Genomic DNA, 20,177 nt, shown 5'->3' with positions numbered 1-20,177 from the left:
TGGATATGGATCTCACATGTCTTTCACATCTGCAATGGGAACCCCAAGCTGAGCCTTGTCCTGGAAATACCCTCCCAGCTGCCTCGAATCCACAACCACCCTTGCCCAAGTCTCTGGAGAGCTCAACTTAAGTGTTCACCAAGTGAGCTTTTCCTCCCGCTGAGGAGAAGGGAAGGGCTTTCCTCACACCTTTTATACCACTGTAATCAACACTTGTATCTATTTTACAAGCCCATTAAAACCTTGGGCTTAAAGTGCAGAGGAAATAAAAGTGAAACAAAGAAAAATCATCTGGATAAACAATTATGGCTTTTTGTCAAGGACCCAGAAGCTAATGGAGTCCAGATCTGTTCCACATTCACATTTACATGCAAAGTTGTAGTTACTGAGCTAGAAAAAGGCACGTTAGCATCAAGAGTCAGTTCTACCCTCAGCCACTCCATGGAGGTCTCCCTCAGCTACTCCATGGAGGGCTCCCAAGGTAAAAGAGGGCAAAGTTTGTCCCCAGATACTTGCAAATCGTTTGGCCTAGATGCATATGAAAAGTGGCTGTCCTATGCTTCAGTCCAGTCTGAAACAACTCTCTAGGATTTGTATTTACTTAACAGTGTGGGTGGCCTGAATTGTCAGGATATGTTTAAATATTTGGCACTAAATCACAGCTGTCCACTTATTTGCACTTCTGCTGCCGGGCAGCAGGAACACCCCTGGAATTAGTCAGCATCAGACACATTAATGAGCTAACAAATATATTAAAGTTTACAGTTTAGCCTTCTTTTGTTCACATAAATACACACCCCTTCTCCACTTCTTTCCCAGAGCAGCATATCTCTTCAAACATGTTGATGTTCTAAACTTTATTTGTCCTTTGGTAGTAAGCTTGCAAAGTTTCCTGTTGCATGTAAAGGCATCTTGTCCCCACTAGGTTTTCTGTGCATAACACATGAACCTAAAGAATCACAGAATCACTTCCCTTGAAAAAGACCTTGAAGATTATCCTGTCCAACCATTGTCTAACTCTACCAAGTCTGGAGCTAAACTGTGTCCCCCAGCACCACACCTCTACAGCTTTGAAATACCTCCAAGGATGGGGATTCAATCACCCTCCTTGGGAGCCTATTCCAGTGTTTGAGAACTCTCTAAACGAAGACATTTCTTCTAATATCCAATCTAAACCCCACCCCCTTGGTGCAACCTGAGGCCATTTCCTCTTGTTCCGTTATTTCCCCAATGCCCACCTCACTACAACCTCCTTTTAGGCAGCTGTAGAGAGTAAGAAGGTCTCCCCTTCAGCCACCTTCTCTCCTGTCTAAAAAAACTGCAGTTCCCTTAGCTGCTCCTCACAACATTTGTTCTCCAGCCCCTACACCAGGTTCATTGCCCTTCTCTGGACACACTCCAGGACCTCAGTGTCCTCCTTGTAGTGAGGGGCCCAAAACCAAAGATGGTACTCAATGTGTAGCCTCTCCAGTGCTGAATACAGGGGGACAATTACTGCACAGACCTGCTGCTCACACTGTTGCTGATCCAAGACAGGATGCTGTTTGCCTTCTTGACCACCTGGGCACACACTGTCTCATACCCAGCCAAGGCAGAGAGTCATTGTGCAAGGGCAAACAGTCCAGCCTCAAAGAAGTTCTTCTTCCTAAGCCAAAAGCCATCCTCTGGATGTGAACATCCCAAGTAAATATGGAACCCGTAACAATCACAAATGAAGACCTTTGCATATGAAAATATCTATGAAGTCCAGGCTACAAGTCACATTGGCTGGAGGCAAATGCATTGCACCTTTGCTGTGCAGTAAGCAGGCAAACTGCTGCGCAGAAGGAAGGGTAATTTTGTTCTCTGTGTTAACACTCCCACGTCTCATCATCGCACTTCACCACCAGTAACCTTTCAGACATCACAGGCAGAGCAGAGGCCATTATTTAAGGACTCATTGACAAACTTGCTTCTGGTATGGGAGGACCACAGTGATTCTGCAATGACTTCAGTGCCTAAAGGATGCTCATTACAAATCCTAATTGTTTTTATTAAAAACAACACTAGAGACTGTGCAAGGGTAATGCTCTAGAATGGAATCAGTGGGGGCTATTTGTGTATGTGTGCAAGTAAAATGGGTTTTCATCCAAAAGAAAGAAAAAAGAGGGGGTCTTACTTGCTGACATGGAAGTCTCTTGTGGGAATACATCACTTTTGTAATTAAATTTTCATCTGGAAGATTTTTCAGGTCGAAAAAGGAATTTCTGGTCAAAACACATAGCAGGGAGGAGCACACAGGAAACACATCACAGCTGAGCCTCTCACATCCCAAGCACTCGGCTTAATTACGGAGGCAACATCTCGGCTGACGTATGGCTGCTCTTCACCTGGTCTTGCTCAGTTTTTGGCTGTACTCCTCCAGCACTGTTTCCCAGTTCTCCCTCTGGCCCTTCCCAGGAGCAGAAGGCTGATGTGCTGGAAAGCAGCTCTACAGAGAAGGAGCTGGGAGTGCTGGTGGACAAGCTCACCATGAGCCAGCAATGTGCTCCTGTGGCCAAAAAGGCTGATGGTGTCTCGAGGTGAATTAAGAAGAGCATGACCAGTAAGTCCTCCACCTCTACTCTGCCCTACTGAGGCTACATCTGGAGTATTGTGTCCAGCTACAGAAAGACAGAATCACAATGTTAGGGGTTGGAAGGGACCTCCAGAGATCATTGAGTCCAACCCCCCCGCCAAAGCAGGATCTCCTATGGAAGGCTGCAAAGGAACACCTCCAGGTGGGTTTTGAAAGTCTTCAGAGAAGGAGACTCCACAACCTCTCTGTGCAGCCTTTTCCAGTGCTCTTACACCCTCACTTGTAAGGTGTGTCCTCATGTTGAGGTGGAACCTCCTGTGTTCTAGCTTGTACACCTTGTTCCTTGTCCTATCACTGGGCACCACTGAAAAGAGACCATTGCCTTCCTCTTGATACCTACCCCTCAGATACTTATAGTCATTGAGAAGATCCCCTCTTAGCATTCTCCTCTCAAGGCTGAATAGCCCCAGGTATTTCAGTTTCTCTTCATAGGAGAGATGTTCAGGTTTCACAATCATCTTTGTAGTTCTGGGATCCCTAATATAAGGAGAGGGAACTACTGGAAGGAGTCCAGCAGAGGCTACAAAAATGCTCAGGGGACTGGAGCATCTCTCTGAGGAGGAAAGTCTGAGGAAGCTGGGGCTATTTAGCCTGGAGAAGAGCAGCATAAGAGGGGACCTTCTCATTGCCTATCAATATCTGGAAGTCATAGAGCAAGAGAATGAGGTCAGCAACAGGACAAAGGGCAAGGGGCACAAACCCAGGAATCTTCACCTAAACATGAAGAAAAACCTTGCTATGAGGGTGTGGGAGCAATGAACAGGCTGCCCAGAGAGGCTGTAGAGTCTCCTGTTCTGGAGAGATTCCAAACTTGCCTGGACATTGTGATCCTGGGCAACATTGTGGGTGGCCCTGCTTTAGCGGGGTGGGACTAGATGATGTTCAGAGGTCCCTTCCAACCTTCACCATGCTGGGATTTTGTTAGCTGCCCACTTTGCAAGTGTATTTGCCAGAAAGCGTCCCAGAGAGGGTGATTGCTTCCAGCCAGAGGAGTAATCCCACCAGTAGCAGCCATTCTCACCCACGCAACAGGATCTGGGAGAGGATGTCTGGCCATATCTGCCTTCCCTTCCATGCACAGGAAAGCATTATATCAGTAGAAAGCACCTTGAGTAAGGATGTAAATGTATCACCCCCCAGGTGGCTGCATGTCTTTATCTGCAGCAGTACAAGCAATGGAGAGAATGGTGATGGATCCTGATTTGTCACAACATCTCAGCTCCTTTTTGCCACCATAATGGCACACCAGAGCTGCAAATCTGGTTAACCAGACAGTTTGTGACACTTTTGTGTCCCCAGAGTAGTACAGAGTAGCTCGAAGGGGTTGGTGAGCCCCTCCATGAAGTCCTCTGCATTGCATACCTCAGCCAAGCTTTTGCAACAGAGATGGGGACCGAGACTCGTTCTCTCTTCACCTTCAGGAGGGTAATTCAGAAGTGGTTCAGCTTGGCTACAGCAGTCCAGTGAGTTTGAAACATTCTTAGGAGGGATCAAAAGTCTGCCTCTCCCCACTGCCAGCCATACCAGATTCCTCAAAGAAAAGCAGAACAGTCAAGCACAGATCCAAAGCCTCACCAGGATGTAACAAAGCTTTGTTTTTCCCACTGCTTGCAGAACCGACCCAACCTCCTCAAATGTTCCCAGCATAGTTGAATCGTGAGTCAGAGACCACAGTGGAGATACTTGCCTAGCTTCACAAAGTTTAAGTACCTCCTGCCAAATAGTAATTGCTGATTTTTTGCTCTGTCACTCAGGAGTCCTGTTTCCACCACCCCAACCATGCAAAATAGACCTGATTCATTCAGGAAATGAGGATTTGGGGTTTTTTTCTCAGATGCTTACCTGTAGCATCTCCACCTTTTTATGGTCCCTTTCATGCAGAGTGCTGTTAACAACCAGGGTGGGGACTTGCAGGTATTGAAAGCTCATGTATCTGTACCCACAATGGAAGCAATGAAGACAGAGGATGGAAAGAACAGTAGCAATAATGAAAAGCCAGGCCAGGAAAAACTTCATTATTACAGGCAAGGTCAAACATTTAAAAGAAATAAAGACCAAGCTTTCCACAGACCGGACTAGCCCTTCACATCCTAAGATTCAGAGTCAATGTCTGTGATGGACCATCCTACCCTTCACTGGGCCACCACTGATGCAGTAAACCTTGGCAAAAGGGAGCAGCCAGGAGCAGGAAGCATCGACCACATAATTCATCACAGCTAAAGCCACTGCCTGTCACAAGCTTGCATTCAAAGGGCAAAAGAAGTTCTGACTGCTCTTCCTTCTGCAGCAGCAACAGGGCTGCAGCACTGAGCAGGGCTCCAGTTTCTCCTCTCCATCATCCAAACAATTCACACAGTCATGAATGGTAGAAACTTTTTTCCTCTTAACTAGCATTTTCTCTTAACTAGCATTTTCTCTTTCTTTCCTCTTAACATCGCCTCTTCTTCTGTTGAAAGCCAAGATTCTCACATGATCTCAGCACTCTGCCAGAGACATACCAGGGCTTCAAGGAACTCCCCCAAGTATTGGAGTGCAAGGCTTGAGCTGCAGTGAGGAAGGCTGGCAGCATTGCTGTGCACCTCCATGCTCCAGATGTTGCTTGAGCTGTGGAGCCACGTCAGGAGGACTGTGATGGGTTTAAGAGCCATAGGGAAGAAAAGTCCTCCAGGGACTAGATAGCCCAGGAAGTGGACACTGGAAAAATGTAATCTTTTGTATCTCCCCATTATAAATGGACAGCACAGGCTCTTCTTCCCCTTTTCCTCCCTTTCTTCTCCCAGCACGCACAGGCTCTTATCTCTGGTTTGTAGGGGAGTGGGGCCTGGGGCAGGCAAGCTGATTTTCTAGCTGCAGCCTGGGGGGCAGGGGGTTAGGCCTTGGGGCATTGAGGCCTGGGCTTTTGGCCTGGTTTGAGGGGAGGTTGTGGAAAGCTTTGGCTTAATGAGCTTCTGTGGTAAGCCCAGATTGGAGAACTGGGCCCAGGTTGACTATGGATTTGTGTATTTGGTATGGTTTTCTACTGCTGTATATAGTTGTGAGTAGTGCTTCCATTTACATGTCCAATTCTTCTTTCACACAATTCTTTCTGGTCCTGTGTGGAAGGTTTTCCTTTTTCTCCTCTGGGGAGGGGTAAAAGAGACTGTGTCTGCTCTCTAGAACCACGACAAGGACTCTGATGACCAGGCACTGAAAAAAACCCAAAACCTCAGCCACAACCAAACCCTCCCACATTGCATAAGGCCAAGGTCACATGTGTACATGTGTGTCTTGTGTGCTTGCTTAAGTTTTCCCTTTTTTCCACCACTAATATACTGAACATTTCTTTAGAAGATTCATGGTCCTGCTTATACCAAGAAATCAGCCCCAGTATCTTCTCTGTTGCGTCGATGGCAGTGCAGCGAGCAACCTGCTGCCATCCATCTCTCTTCTCTGGGATTTGGGACAGCTGGGCTGGAGGGCTGGCAAGACAGAATAATTAAATCATTTTGGTGGAAATAGACCTTTCAGATCATCAAGTCCAACCATTAACCTAGCACTGCCAGGTCACCACTAAACCATGTCCTTCAGCACCATACCTACACTGCTTTTGAACTCATCCAGGGTTGGATGTTTCAGGGCATGACAGCCCTTTTGGGGAAGAAGTTGTTCCTCATGTCTAAGAAAAAGACTTGTGTTCTAGACCCTTCACCAGCTTTGTCACCCTTCTCTGGACATGCTCCAGCACTTCAATGTCCTTCTTGTACTGAGGACCCCAAAACTGAACACAGTATTCAAGGTGTGGCCTCACCAGTGCTGAGTACAGGAGCATGATCACTTTCCTGCTCCTGCAGGCCACACTACTCCTGATCCAGGACTGGATGCTTTTGGCCTTCTTGACTTGTCCACCTGGGCACATGCTGGTTCATGTTCAGATGGCTGTCAATCAGCACCCCTAGGACCTTTACTGCTGGGCAGCTTTTCAGCCACCCTACCCTAAGTCCATGGGGTTGGTGTGCAGGACCCAGCACTTGGCCTTGTTGAACCTCATACCATTGTCCTCAGCCCACTGATCCAGACTGGGCAGTTTGGGGGCTCTGAGGTGCACAAGAAGAGAGATCATTTTGTGCACTGCTAATTTCTTCAGGAGCTCTGACTTCCACCTCTTTAGCAGGTGCCACTTGGAGCTTGACAGTGGGACATGGAGGCAGGAAGAAAACTTCAAGCAAGATTTACTCCCTTCTTTATTAAGTAATGTTTGCCTCCCACCTCCTCCCCCCCCAAAAAATAGAGTGCAAAGACAGGTAGGTAGATATGTTTGAATTGACTTCACTTAACAAGTGCAAGCATCACATTCCAACATCTCTTTGCTTTTAGGAGTCTTTGGCTGAAGTTATGTCTGAACCCTAGACAGCAAGCCAGGAGCCCTAGGATGTTCTTCCCAGCTCTGCCTCAGGCTTGAAATTTCAGGACTGTGGTGTCTTGCTGACAAACCTGAGCCATGCTAAACTGAAGATAAAATACCAATGATACTTTTAAACTTCCCATCCTACCCTGAACACATATTGCTCTGAGCTGTGCACATGTACTGACCTCTCCCAGCTTGGTCCCAGAGACAAGGTGATACACAGCCCAGACCTGCACACCTGGAATGCCCCACAGGCTTTTGTCTAGCATGGAGCTACACACTGGAGGTATGCAAAAGAGACGGGGGGAAGACTGTTGCAATGTGCAGCAAATACAGATCCTAACATGGATCTTGGGATCCTGAACCAATACAGATCCTAAGGTGTTTCAGATCAACCATGAAGGGCTTTCCAGTGCCTTTACTCAGCTGAAAACCCATTAAAGATACTACAACCAGTAGTATCACAGCAAGAGGAATGGATTTTAGTCCCAGTTCATGTGTCAAACCCTGAGCTGAACACTGAACTGATCCATAGAAATTATTCATCCATCAGCAAAGCCATGGAGGGATGGGATTCCTAACATCACCTGTGAGGAATAACATGTGTTTATTAAAAGCCACCTACACCAGTTAGAGCTATTGATGGGAGACAGTCTGAAATAGCAGGGAAATGGGGCTATCATAAAGTTAGAGTGAGAGGCCTCAAAGGTCTTTTCCTCACATAGTTCCAAGCTAATCAGGCTTGGAAGGAGAGCTGGGCTTGCAATGATGTCTCCTGAAAGCAGCTGCATGAGTCCACTGTTATCTGAGATAAAAGAAAAACCTTGTGGTAGGGCCACAGTAGGAGTGCAGAAGGATGCAACAAGCTTTGGACAACAAGCTTTGGAAAGCATCTCTAGAGGCTGAGCCAACCTGTGCTGGCTCCACAAATATTTAACACATGCCCTTCTTTAAAAAGAGCATTTTAAAGACATTTTGGTTGCAAGCTGAATGCAAGCACATTCTTCACCTCTGCATCCTCAGAGGCAGCACAAACAGATCAAGCTATTTAAGGGGCATGAATGTGCCCTGGTAGAACCTCAGCCTAATGTCTGGGCTTGTTTCTTAAGCCGGAAAGGGAGGCAGTGGCTGCAAACTCATGCATATTCACCTGGAAAGCCTCTAATGCTGTTTGTTGGAGTAGTGGCTGCCATTGGGATCACACTGGAGTCCTCTCCCTGATGCTGTGAGGCCACTGAACCATTGGCTGGTTTGGGAGATAGTCAGCTGTTAATTTAGCAGCACAGACTCCTTGCATTACAAAATCTGGAAGAGAGATGGAAGATGAAACCAGAGAAGCTGCAAACAAGGGCTAGCAGCCTCCCACAGCAGAGCAGGACAGGCTGCTCAGTGGGAGGACTTCCACAGCTTGGGAGAGGATGGATTTTCAGTGCTGGGTGATCAGAACACCTACAAGAGCCCAAATATTTTCACAGTGTGCAGCAAACTACTGGCTCTGGACACATGCACTTCTAGCATCCTGACATGAGGACTTTGGAGGCCTAAATGAGAAGATGAATCTCTCTCCTGCCCCTAACTCACAGAAGGGGAGATAACAGCAAATATTCCCCTTCCAACCCACTGCTGACAACTCCATCCCCAGAAACGTGCCAGGCTGTTCTGCCCTTACAAATGGGGCTTGGCACAGCAGCCTCCTCAGTCAAAGAAAGGTTTGTATCAGGGGGTAAAGGTCAAACTGTATCTCTCTCTGAACGCACCTTTGTTAGTTTTGGCTGCACCCTTTCAGGTATCACCTACGTCCCCAGGCAAACACGTTCCTAACCCCAATACTCCAAGCCTTCTTTCTCCTGGCAACTATATGCACACCAATTGCATCCACAACACCATGAGCAGCCAAGGAGGGAGAGCCCCGGGACTAATGCAGCTGCAGGGAGTGGAGGAAGGAGCTGGAAGCAGATTCTCAGTCTGGTTTGGCGTTGCTGGAAACAAGAGTGGAAAGCTGGCACTGACACCCAGCCGCCCCAACAAACATTGCATTCATTCACAGAGCTACAGAGCAAATGATCTGTCAGTTGTTCATCTGGAGAACAGGTTTCTCCAGCCTGGATTAAATGATTGTATTGCTGCAGCCATGTGCTTCTTGCTGCTTTTTGAGATAAAGGAAGTCAGAAGAAAGTACCAGAGAGAGAGGCCTGACCCTGCAATCAACCACCTTTCTGTTTGGAGGAGGTTTGGACCAGCACAGAGCACAGGGGATGTGGCACAAGTGCTTCTAAAAAGCAGCATTTCGGGTTTGATATCATGGATGGAAGAAAACAGCTCATTTGAGTACAGGAGGTGTGTACTTTGTCCGATGTTACTGCCTCCAGATGTGCACCAGATTGGCTATTTCTGAGTCTTCTACTCCTCATTCCCACAAAGATGAAGGCAGGGTGAGTGCACTCGGAGGTTTAACAGCACATGTGCAGCAGCAGCAGTGACAGACTCCACCAAAGCCTGTGCCCTGCCTCTGCAAAACCCCTGTGGAGTGACTCCCTTAGGATATAATTACAGCTGACTTCATTCCATGCCATGAGCAATTGTCTGGCTATAGACATGAGTGTAAGCACACAAGGCAAAAAAAACTAAAAATAAATGAGAAAGTGCAAAACACTCTTACAACCCAAGCCCAGCAAGGGCATCAAGTGTTCCTCCTTATAGGACAAGGTGACCTCACTACCACTGGCATCCCAGCCAGCTTCCCTGTATCAGTTTTCACAGAATTGTAGAATTGTTTTGGTTGGAAAAGACCTCTGAGGTCATTGAGTCCAACCATTGACCTAACACCACCATGGCCAGTAAACCATGTCCTGAAGTGCCATGGTCACATGTTTCTTAAACACCCCTAGGGATGGTGACTCCACCACCTCCCTGGGCAACCTATTCCAATGCCTGACCACTCTTTCCCTATCCTAATATCCAATCTAAACCTCCTCTGGCACAATTTCAGGCCACTTCCTGTCATCCTATCACCTGATTCTTGGAAGAAGAGACCAACCCCCACCTCACTACAGCCTCCTTTCAGGGAGTTGTAGAGAACAATGAGGTCTCCTCTCAGCTTCCTCTTTTCCAGACTAAGCAACTCCAGTTCCCCTTGCTGTTACTCAGAAAACTTGTGCTCTAGGCCCTTCACCAGCTTTGTTGCCCTTCTCTGGATATTCTCCAGCACTTCACTGTCCTTCTTGTATTGAGAGGCTGCAACTGAACACAGTATTCAAGGTGCAGCCTCACCAGTGCCTAGTACAGGGGCATGATTACTCCCCTGCTCCTGCTGGTCACACTATTCCTGGTACAGACTAGGATGCTGTTTGCCTTCTTGGCCACATGAGCACATTGCTGGCTCATGTTCAGATGGCTGTCAACCAATACCCCCAGGTTCTTTTCCCCTGGGCAACTTTCCAGCCACTCAGCCTAAAGCCTGTAGTGTTGCATGGGGTTGGTGTGACCCGAGTGCAGAACCCAGCACTTTTCTGAAAGGCAGAAAAGTTGTCACCAGCTTATCAGACTCAAAACACAACATCGCGCCGAACCCAACTTCCCTGGCAGCACCCCTCCAGAGCCCTCTAAGGGAACATGCAGATGTCCAAAGAGATGACACAGCAACTTTAGGACTCTCTCAGACCTCAGAGGGCCCTAAACTCTTGCACCAGGAAGCATACAGCACATTTCTCACTCCATGGCCTCTGGCAGAAGCTCACTTCATGGACATGTCTCAGAAGAGGGCACATGTGTGTTGAAGGTAGTGAAGGGTGCAGTGTTGTATCCTGTGCTGCATCACCAGCAGCATAGGCAGCAGGTTGAGGGAGGGGATTCTGCCCCTCTGCTCCACTCTGCTGAGACCCCATCTGCAGAGCTGGATCCAGCTCTGGATTCTTCAGCACAGGAGTCTATGGACCTGTTGGAGCAGGACCAGAGGAGGCCACAACAGCGATGTGAGGGCTGGAAGCCCTCTGCTGTAAGAACAGGATGGGAGAACTGGGGTTGTTCAGCATGGAGAAGAGAAGGCTCTGGGGAGACCTTATTGTGGCCTTTCAGTATTTAAAGGGGCCTGTAAGAAAGATGGGCATAGCCTTTTTAGCAGGGCTTGGTGTGACAGGACAAGGGGTGATGGTTTTAAACTAAACAAGGGGAAATTCAGACTAAATAGAAGGAAGACATTTTTTACACTGAGGCTGGTGCAACACTGACCCTGCTTGCCCAGGGAGGTGGAAGATGCCACATCTTTGTAAACATTCCAGGTCAGGTTTTTTGGGGCTCTGAGCAAACTGCTCTGGTTGAAGAGGGACATGATGAGGGACGTGGTCACCCTTTTCAGAGTGCTCGAGGCGACATCCCAGAGGCAGTATCACTAAGGGCTGAGTGCTAGATCAAAACTAGTCTGAGTTTTCTGACAACAGGCAGGCAGAGGTTTCAAGTGCACAGCCTGAGACAGGACCCAGTAGCAAAGCACATGAAAACTGATGTGGCACCGAGGCGGCATTGCTCTTTCACAGCATGGGCCCAGGGACCACCAGCAATCCAGAGTGCTGGCCAACAAGGTGGGCAAACAGGGAGTGGCATGTGAGGAAGGGCATGGCATGGCAGTTTGCACAGGCTGGGCAAGCAGGCAGGGTGAAATCTCTCTCCCAGAGCAAAGGTAAGGCAGCACATTCAGCAGGAGTGAGGAAGCTTAACCATGGAGGAAAAATAGCATGGCAAGCTGTAGGCAATCAAGAACACTCCTGCAGACCTCAAAGACAACTTCCTGAGCCAGGAAATGGACAGCCCTACCTGAGGGAATGCAGTATTGGACCTGAGGGTCACCAATGCAAGTGATCTCATCAGTGGTGTCAAGACTGGGGGCAGCTCGATATGCAATGAACATGCACATGTGGAGTTTGGAGTCCTAAGGGATATGGAGCAGAAGGAAGGAGCAGAATCAGGACTCTCAATTTTAGGAAGGCAAAATTCCAGCTCCTTAGGAAGTTAGTCAATAGGACCCCATGGAAAGGGATCCTCAAGGACAAGGGAGCAGAGCAGAGCTGGCAGACCTTTAGGGACACTATCCTTAGAGTGCAAGACCTCTCAGGCCCCAGATGTGAGAAATCAGGCAAGGAAGGGAAGAGACTGGCATGGCTGAATAGAAACCTGCTGGTCAAAATAAAGAGCAAGAGAGAACTTCACAGACAGTGGTAGCAGAGATAGGTAACCTGGGAGGAGTATAGGAACATTGCCTGGTTGTGTAGGGATGAGGTCAGGAAAGCCAAGGCACAGTTGGAGCTGAACTTGGCAAGGGATGCAAAGAACACCAAGAAAGGCCTCTACAGGTACATTAACTAGCAAAGAAAGGTTAAAGAAAGTGTTCCCCCACTGAGAAAGCTGGTGTCAGCAGACGAGCAGAAAACTGAGGTACTCAGAAATGTTTTTGCCTCAGTCTTCACTGGCAATCTTCCTCTGTCCCTCTCTTGAGTCAGTGGAAGTCTCTCCCAACGTAAGGGAAGACCAAGTTCAGAACCACCTGAGTAACCTCAAAATACATAAATCTATGGGACCTGAGAAGATGCATCCCAGAGTCCTGAAGAAATTGGCTGATGAAGTTGCAAAGCCACTCTCCATAATATTTGAGAAGTCCTGACAGTCAGGTGAAGTCCTGGGTGACTGGAAGAAGGGAAACATTACACCCATCTATAAAAAGGGTAAAAAAGAGGACCCTGGAAAATATTGACCTCACAGTCTCACCTCTATGCCTGGAAAGATCATGGAACAGATCCTGCTGGAAGCTATACTGGAACACATGAAGGACAGGGTGGTGATTTGAGTGGTGAAGCATAGCTTCACCAAGGGCAAGTCCTGCCTGACTGAGAGCAGCCCTGCAGAAAAAGACTTGAGGGTGCTGGTGGATGAGAAGCTGGACATGACCCAACAGTGTGTGCATGCAGCCCAGAAAGCAAATCACATCCTGGGCTGCATCAAAAGAAGCATGGACAGCATGTTGAGAGAGGGGATTCTGACACTTTGCTCTGCTCTGGTAAGATCTCACCTGGAGTACTGTGTCCATCTCTGGTGCCCTCAACACAGGAAAGACATGGACCTGCTGGAGCAGGTCCAGAGGAGGGCCATGAAAATGATCAGGGGGCTGGAACACCTTCCTTATTGAGGACAAGCTGAGGGAGCTGGGTTTGTTCAGCCTGGAGAAAAGAAGGCTTTCAGGAAGCCTAATAGCAGCCTTCCAGTACCTGAAAGGGCCTACAAGAAGTCCAGAGAGGGACTGCTTACAAAGGTCTGTAGTGATGGGACAAGGGGCAATGGCTTTAAATCAGATAAGAATAGATTTAGACTGGATGTTAGGATCAAGTTCTTTACCGTGAGGGTGGTGGAACACTGGAACAGGTTGCCCAGGGAGGCAGTTGAGGCCCCATCTGTGGAGATATTGAAGGCCAGGCTTGACAAAGTTCTGAGCAACCAGATCTAGTGGTGGATGTCCCTGCTCACTGCAGGGGGGTTGGAGTAGATGACCTTTGGAGGTCCCTTCCAACCCAAATTATTCTATGATTCTATGGTTTAGTGGGGACCTGGTAGTGCTGGGTTAATGGTTGGACTTGACAGTCTGAAAAGACTCTTCCAACCAAAACAATTCTGAATGGCTGTGAAAACACTCAGGATTTGTCCAGCTGGGATGGCTCCCAGTCAGGCATTTCTGTTTGTCACTCACAGACAAGCCTTTAAAAATACATCCCAGTGCACGTAGGGATGCACTCCAGGATACGCTCACATCCATAAACAGATGAGCTAGGAGGTGGCTTTGAGCTGAACTGACTCAGCCTCCCAGTTACAGGAACAAAATTAGCAATCACTCATAAACGTCTTATGTCTTCAGCAGGGCTAGATGGCACTGTAAGTTAGTGAATGCACAAGCCCTTTGCCTCAGGAGATTGCACTTTGGCATTATGAACAGTGGAAAACCAAGAAAGCTGGTGCTCCCTAGGGTATATTTTTCCAGAGCTGGCCGAGTAATTCACACCAACAGCCTGATGCAACACATTTTCTAGGTGCCTAGTTAGCAGCAGTGTCATTCTCTGGAATTTACTTAGTTTTTTTAGCAAATAATTCTTGGCTCACAAGCACTTAAACATATGTTTTTCCCCAATACTTGGCCCACATTTCCCCTGCTTTAATTTATCCCATTTCTCCTCATTAACTTATGCCCCCCACCCCCGTTGTTCCCATGCTGGATCCCTCTACCTCTCCCAGGAGAACAGTGATGAAATGACATTCACCTCCCAGACCTCCTGGCACATCACAGGATCAGCTTGTTGAGGCAGAGAGCCCTTTGGCTCTGAGCCCTTGAATTACTTAAGGATGCACAGCCTGAAACAGAGCAAGGCAAAGTTGTGGAGGGAGGTGAAGACTGGCCTTGTAGCTTGTCCTGGCCTTATTCAGGTCAGAGTATTCAGGCCCCACAGCCCAGGGCTTCTGCCTGAGCTGGTTATGAGATGAACAAGTAAGGATCTGCCCTAGTCTCACACCTAGACCTTCCAGAGCTTCTGCACCCAGCAAGCACGCTGCGGCTCCTGGCACTGTGCCACTGCAAGAGAGCAGTATCCATGTGTCTGGGGAGGGGAGCAGGGGGACATGCTGTACTGCTGCAGCACGTCTGCCTCTCAGCCTGAGGAGAAGGTGGCCACTCATTTATCCATCACATCTAAGTACTTGGGGAGATCTAGGCTGGACATTGAATGAAAATTCTCTGCTCACAGTTTTCAAACATCAGAACAGGCTCCCCGGGGAGGTGGTTGAATCCCCATCCCTGGAGGTGCTTAGAAGATTAAGAGATGTGGTACTGAGGGACATGGTTTAGCCCCAGACTTAGTATACTGAGTTAGATAATGGTTGGACTCAATGATGTTAACAGTCATTTCTAACCAAAAGGATTCTGTGTTTCTGTGAGTATCTCTCTAAACATTTAACAAGGGGAGCAGCCCCCTGGGGTGGGGTGGGGGAGCAGAAGGGCAACACAAAAAATCTTTAGCAACAAACTCCAAACTTTTCCCAGCAGACAATCCCATCAGCTTCCCAAGAGCCTGGGTCATTCAAGCCTGTGAAACTGCCTTCCTGTTCCTCAAGTAACAGATTAGCCACATACATTTGCAATGTCAGTGACTCTGCCAAAGAGCTGAGCAGTGGGGCAGGACGAGGAGAATGGCTGTATGAGAAGAACAGGCAAGAGGAGGGGAGAGGAGAAAGGAAGTGTTTGTTCCTCTTCTCACATACCCCTTCAGTTTTCAACAGCATTTGCATGTGCAAGCTGCCCAACAGCTGCATCATGTGCTGAACATCATGTTCAGAAATTGTCTGAAATTCTAGACAATTTCATGTGGCTAGAAATTCAGGCATGATCTAGACACTTGGACAACCCTGCCTCTCTTCTTGCACCCCCAGGCTGGTAGGAGTATCCCCCAGCACCCAAAACACCTACAGCTTCTCTGAAGTTGGGACCAAAAACTTCCCTAAATACACAGGATGTTTGGCAGCAGAGGAAAAGCCTCTTGCTTGAGCTCCCATCTTCTGAGTAACTGACAAAGGCTCAAAGTATCAGTCAGAGGGGAAAACAAACAGGCAAAATGTCCCCAGAAATCCTGCTCCCGATTAACACGTGATGCACTGCAAACTTTCATCGTTATTCTAATAAAACACATGAAAAAAAGAATCACTGCTGTTAGAGCAGCAGTGCATGGAGCCTGCGAGCAGGTCAGACTGCTCCTCTGTGCTGGACACACTCATGTCAAACTGTTCTTGTCCTGACACACCTCCAGCTACAAATAACCCGGCAGGTAACAAAGAGCAAGATTCAAAGCTAAAGCACCCGAGGGATCCAGTAACAGGAGACATTAAAGAACAAATCAGGCTGTTTCAGGTCATCTGATGTGTGCACACATTCACAGACACTCAGTCTGTCCTCTGTAGCTTGGGGAAATGCTAAATGAGCGACATGGCCTGGAGAAACTCTAAAGAAGGGAGAAGCAGGCAAGTGCCTGGCAGGGGGAAACAGATGAGGGAGTTTTTCAGACGGGCCTCGTTGCTGCAGTCAGAGTCAGGGGCAAATGTTGGTTGTGCCAGTCCTGGTAATGAATAACAGATCCAAACCCTTATTAACCTTTGTAAAACATGTTGATTCTGCCAGTATGTCCATCATTAAATGATCTGTCACATGTTAGCACTGTGGTACTCGCCTCAGCAGTCCCAGAGAAAGGCAGAAAACACAGCAGGTGGGTCACAGCAACCCATATGCCAGCCAAGAGGATATACCATTTCAAAGGATGATCTTTCCCTCCTGTGACATACATCTTTGGGAGCTGCACTGAAAAAAAGATTACAAGCACCACTTTCAAGACAGGAACCTCATTATAACATGAAATACTGAAGAAACCTCCGCAATATTCTAGTTTTCCTTCTGAAGAAGAAGTGCGCATGAGGGTAGACATGAGCATCTGCTCTGCTTTCACAGCCACCTAGAATCATATAAGAGTTTTGGTTGAAAGAGACCTCTAAGACCATCGAGTCAAACCCTTAACCCAGCACTACTAGGTCACCACTAAACCATATCTTCCAGTACCACATCTACATGGCTTTTCAATTCCTTCAGGTATGGGAACCCCACGACTTCCCTGGGCAGCCTGTTTCAGGGCTTGACAGCCCTTTTGGGGAAGAAATTCTGGCTAATGTCCAACCTAAACTTCCCCTGGCACAATCTGAGGTTGTTTCCTCTTGACCTATTGCTCACTCCTTGGCAGAAGGGACCAACCTCCTTTCAGACAGTTGTAGAGAGCAAAAGGGTCTCCCTTTTTTTAATCCACACTAAACAACCCCAGTTCCTTCAGCTGCTCCTCACAGCACTTGTGCTCTAGACACCTCACCAGCTTCATTGCCTTTCTTTGGTCACGCTCCAGCACAGTCACCACCTAACCCGCCCAGCCAGAAACACAGGATGTCAGTGAAGCAGATCAGCCAGCTCCCAGACAGACACCAGCATGCTCCACAGGGGTTTTGTGCTCCACAGAAGCACTGTATTCTCCCTTAAGGAGAATGGGACATCAGAGAGACTTCCATCCACACCGTGAAGGCCTCTGTCGTTGCATACTGGGGTATGCATAAATTATCACCTATCATGTACTGAGCAAAACCAGAGGGCAAAGGATGGTGCAGCCTCTTCTCTGTGTCCATCTCATGTGTCAATGAATAATGAGAACAGAGCACTGAAAAATACACCCCACTGCTTCAGAAAGCCCCCCCCCAGAGAGTATCTTCAAGGGCATCAGAGGTTTTTTCCTGCTTCTTTCTGATCCTTTTTTTGTACTTTTGTCAAAGTTGACATCTTTTCCTCTTGCTGAACCAGCATTTCCTGACAGCAAACCATTGTCAGAAATTTTCCATCCAGCTCTCAAGTGGATTTCAACACTGAGTGCTTGTGCATGCTCAGGAGAAGAGGTTAATGTCAATCTCAGAATATTATCTACAGGATGTGCAAAAGGGTACCACCAGGGAGGAGCAACGCCTTGGTGTGCAGAAATTCAGGCACTGGCTGGTTTCTGTGCCTCAAAAGCAGGGTAAGATCTTCTCTACTTGCTCACATCTGTAATGGTGACCCTCTTTGTTGTGTTTACTGCCCAAGTGACCCATCACTTGGAAAAAATCCTTCCATGAGAAACACTGCCTTTCATGACGCAGCACATTTCCAAACCCCTGGGGATGTTTTGATGTTTCTAAACCAAACGTTTTAGAGAGTAGCAGTGCTCTCCCAGTTAATGGCAGCATAGACAGGCCTCAGAAGCTAACCAAGTGAGGCAGGAGCTTGTGGGAGGAGACAGTAATGAATGTGGCTTCTTAATCAACCCAGGCTGAGGGATGAAGGGATGGAAAGCAGCCCTGCTGAGAAGGATTTGGGGGTGCTGGGGGGTGAAAAGCTGGACACAAGCTGGCAATGTGCACTCAGCCCATGAGCCAATCAAATCCTGTGCTGCATCACCAGCAGCATGGGCAGCAGGTTGAGGGAGGGGATTCCACCCCTCTGCTCCACTCTGCTGAGACCCCATCTGCAGTGCTGGGTCCAGCTCTGGAGTCCTCAGCACAGGAGATACCTGTGGGAGCAGAGCCAGACAAAGCCACAAAGGTGATCAGAAGCCTGGAACCCCTCTGCTGTGAGAACAGGATGAGAGAGTTGGGGTTGTTCAGCCAGGAGAAGAGAAGGCTCTCTAGAGAGACCTTATTGTGGCTTTTCAGTACTAAAGGGGTCTATAAGAAAGCTGGGTATAGCCTTTTTAGCAGGGCCTGTTGTGGCAGGACAAGGGGTAATAGTTTTAAACTAAACAAGGGGAAATTTAGACTAAATAGAAGGAAGACGTTTTTTACACCGAGGCTGCAACACTGACCCAGGCTGCCCAGGTCTCTCCACATTTGAAGGACTCTTTACCCATCGGAATCTCTGCAGGGATGAAGACACACTGAAGTATAAGCACACACAAGTAACTTTAACAAGCTGGAAAAGAGGTTGAACCAGATGATCCTTGAGGTCCCTTCCAACATAGTATTCTATGAATCTAAGAAAAAACTTCTCTGCTGCCAGAGATCTAGCAGGCATAAGGAAGTCTAGGAATGGCAGGCCCTGAGTCTGCAGTGGCTGCTCTCCAGCATGCAAGGCTTTTTTGGGAGCAGAGAGGGAGATGGTGAAAACCAGCCCAGCCTCATTCAGAATTTACTCCTGCAGGGCACTCAAGCCAGAGATGCCTTCATATGTTTTTAAAGGCAGGCAAATGGCAAGCAAAGCATCTTTCCAGCACTCCTACTCAGAGACATCTCTAGCTGTTATCACCAGCTTAAGGGACAAAAAAACTTTGCCAGCAGGTGAAACTGGTTTACGACCAAGTTTGGGGGTGGGGGGGAGGATCGTGGAGGAGGGGGATAAGAAAAAGGAGGAGTTAATTCTTATTTGTCAACCCACCCACTGTCATCTGCCAGCAGCTCTGAGGGCAGGTGGGCAGGGGGGACAGTACATCCCAGTGACACATAAAGAGAGGATGCCTTTTCAGCATCAACTGCCTCCTGGAAAAGAGACAGAAGAATAAAAAAGCTTTGAAATGATAGAGTGAGCAGAGGAGTGGTGAAGGAGGAAAGGGAGGGGGTGTGGAAAGAGCTGGGCTTGCAGCTTCTGGCTGGGTAAGAGACTAATTCCCCCCTGCCTGACTCCATCTAATTACCCTGTTTCCTCTGAGCTGATTGGAAAGTGGCCTTGGTTCTGGAAAAGGCTGTAAGCATCTTACATGCATCTGTTCCACCTAATCCCCAATAACTAGTGCCTGTGTGTTGGGGGAGTGGAGGAGGTGGAGGACAAGCAAGGAAGTGCCAGGAAGGATTTCCCATGTGGTAGCGAGGAGGGCTGAGGATTTTCAGGGAGCTGATGCTGTTTCTCTTCTGCCCTTTTCACAATCTTTCCTCCTTCCCCTTGCAAGAAAAAAAAAATAACAATAACAAAACCAAAGAAAAGGGCAGAGATGGGATGAAGGAGATGTTTTGCTGAGCCTCACCACAGTTTGGATCTGTTTAAGCCACTTGTTTTCCCCTTGCCCTAATCCTGTATTATCCTTTAGGAATGATGTTCAATTCTTGAAGGAAAGGGGGTTAGGGGTTAGGAAGGGCATGGTTTGCCCAGGAATTTGGATTGTGCTTTTTAATGTGCAGCTCCAGGAAGGGGCAGAGGGACAATTCTGCAGCCATTGAGTAGCAAAGGCAGGCATGTTTTCAGCAAGCTCTTCCTAGCATGAGCTAATTCAGCGTGAGGAGAGCATGGGGATAAACAGCTCTCTTTGCCAGTAAAAAGATTGTCACGTCTGGAGCTGACACAAGTGATGAGGAGCCAGGAGCCACTGTTCTGTTTTGCTTGCACCGCCTCGTGGAACATGTTAGCGCTTTAACAGTGTTGCGAGACAAACGCACGCGGGAGGGTGTCCCAAATGCTCTTGCCCTCCCCCAGCATCAGCACAGGACAACAGGCTCAGCCCCACATCTTGCTCAACACCCTCAACTTTGCTCCAGCCCCTGGGAAAGGGAGGTTTTTGGCCTCCAGCACAAGCAGCTGGCCCTACTACTGTCACAGCTCCACATGAC

Source organism: Dryobates pubescens, chromosome 9, assembly GCF_014839835.1.
Source record: "Dryobates pubescens isolate bDryPub1 chromosome 9, bDryPub1.pri, whole genome shotgun sequence".
Taxonomy (NCBI): Eukaryota; Metazoa; Chordata; class Aves; order Piciformes; family Picidae; genus Dryobates; species Dryobates pubescens.
The sequence above is the reverse complement of the archived record's forward strand: the minus strand, read 5'-3'. Positions refer to the sequence as shown.